We start from the raw sequence: 2500 nt of genomic DNA on the forward strand, positions 1-2500 counted from the left end.
TGACCAGGAGGAAGAAGCAGGAAACGATGAGGCGATACCGGCAACCGGTCAAGAGGGGCTGACCGGAGACAGTGAGGTGGTGCCAGTGGCGGCGGAAGCAGCAGCTGTGGTGCCTGATGCGGCAGCACGAGAGGTGGCGGTGCCAGACACGGCAGCAGCAGCAGCGGCGGAGCCAGGGACGGCAGCGCGAGCGGCAGTGGCATCAGAGGCTACAGCGGTGACAGCAGCGGCGGGGCCAGTGACCACACCCAGCCAGCCTGGCATAGGCGGTGACGTAATACGAGCCAGCGCGGGTCTGCAGGAGCAGAGCCCGGCCAAGCCGAGCAAGGTCCGGGTGTCGAGACTGGCTACGGGGAGAGGGAGAAGCGTGGTGACGAAGGGCCTGGAGGCCAAGGAGCAGCCAAGAGTCTTGCTGCAGTCGGAGATAGGGTCCTCCCTGGACTTTGCTGATGTCTCCAACTTGTCAGTTGACTGTTCCCCCCTGATGCTGCCGGACGTGTCTGACACAGAAATGGACGGAGAACAAGTGCAAACGGTGAGGAAAAGGAATTCTGATTTATTAAAGAAAGGAGGTAATAGGAAGAAAGTGCAAAAAAAATAATGGGAATATCTGTATTTGGGTTTTTGCATCTTTCCTTACTGTTTGCCCTCATGGCTCTGGACTCTTTTTCTATAACTTCATTTAATACGAATGGGTTCAAAAACATACTGAAGATCCAAGCTGTTTTAGAGAAATATAAGCATGCCGACTTTCTCTGCCTTCAGGAAACTGGGTGGGATCAGGATACTGTAAAGTGTGTACAAAAAATGTGGAGTGGAGAAGTTCAGGCTCAGGAGGGAGCTGGGAGAGCTAGGAGGGTAGCTCTTTTAATCAATAAGAATCACAGCAATAACAGCAAGGTAATTTATAAAGCCGATGATGGCAAATGCCTAATAATTGACTGTTTATTCAATAATGAAGTAATCAGACTTATAAACATCCACGCTCCAAACATAGAAGAAGATCGCAGGATCTTCTTCAAAAGCTTGGATAAATGGATTAACAATAAAACCATCCTACTGGGGGATTTTAACACCACTTTGAGCAATAGCGACAGCTCCCATGACAAATGCAAATGTGACACCAGCAGAACAGCTTTAAAAGATCTTATGACGAATAAAAACATGGTCGACGCATGGCGTGTGGTGAACCCTGGGTCGAGAGTCTATTCCAGAAGGCAGGTTGTGTTGGGTGTTTTAAAGCAGTCCCGTATCGACCTGGTCCTGGTGGCCTCTGGCCTAGTGAAAAAAGCCTCGGGTGTAAAGTACACCTTTAATACTTGGAGCGATCATGCATATGTTGACCTAAAGCTAGGTGATAATACGGGAAAAAGGGGAAAAAGCACTTGGTGCTTTAACAATAGCTTGTTAGAGGACAAAGAATATAAAGAAAAGATAACCAAATTTCTGACCCAATGTGCCTATGACGTTCCTTTTGTGGAAAATAAAATCACATTTTGGGATGAAATTAAATTAAGAATAAAAAAAGTCACTATAAAGTATAGTAGGGACAAAAATTGGGTCAAGAAGAGAGAGGAGAGTATATTAAATGAACTACTAAATAAAGAAATAGATAGAATGGAGCTAAACAACAGCCATAATAGCGAGAAGTACGAGCTTTATAGAGCTAAACTAGCAGGAATTGAGGCCCACCGTTGCAAGGGTGCTGCGGTCAGAAGTAGGTCTCTTTTCCTGCTAGAGGGGGAAAAAAGCACGGCTTTCTTTTTAGGACTGGAGAGAGCAACTCAGGAAAAGCAATTCATTGCAGAACTAAAAGATGACAATAATACAACTTTTACGGAAAACAGTGACTTATTGAGGCTAGCTCATAGTTACTATAGCTGTCTGTACAAAGGGCAATGCCCAAAAGAACCTCACATACAGCAGCTAACAAATCAGGTTAAAATTCAGATCAGTGATAACGACAAAACATTTTGTGACTCACCTACCACAACCGGGGAGATAGAGGCAGCGATACAGGGGCTTAAAAAGAACAAAAGTCCTGGATCAGATGGCCTCACTGCGCACTTCTATTGCTGCTTTTCTGAGTTGCTCTCTCCAGTCCTGTTGAAAGTTCTGGAGGAAATGGAGGTACAAAATGATACCTCGAAGACAGTGACCGAAGGTATAATTACGTTGATTTATAAAAAAAAAGGTACAAAAGATGAACTTAAATTCTATAGACCAATTAGTCTCCTAAATACGGACTATAAAATATTTGCAAAAGTGCTCGCAAATAGACTGAGAGAGGTGATAAAAACTGTTGTTTCAGAGACCCAGTCCTACAGTATCCCTGATAGAGACATTAGCGATAACATCATCGCAGTGAGAGATATCGTCGATAAAATGTCTGAAGAGGGGGGGTGCATATTGGGCATAGACCTCGAAAAAGCCTTTGATAGAGTAGAACAGGTTTTTATGTGGGAGGTACTGAAGAGCTATGGGTTTGGCGCGGGTTTTA

Source organism: Anarhichas minor, unplaced genomic scaffold, assembly GCF_050575085.1.
Source record: "Anarhichas minor isolate MPS153535 unplaced genomic scaffold, ASM5057508v1 ptg000073l, whole genome shotgun sequence".
Taxonomy (NCBI): Eukaryota; Metazoa; Chordata; class Actinopteri; order Perciformes; family Anarhichadidae; genus Anarhichas; species Anarhichas minor.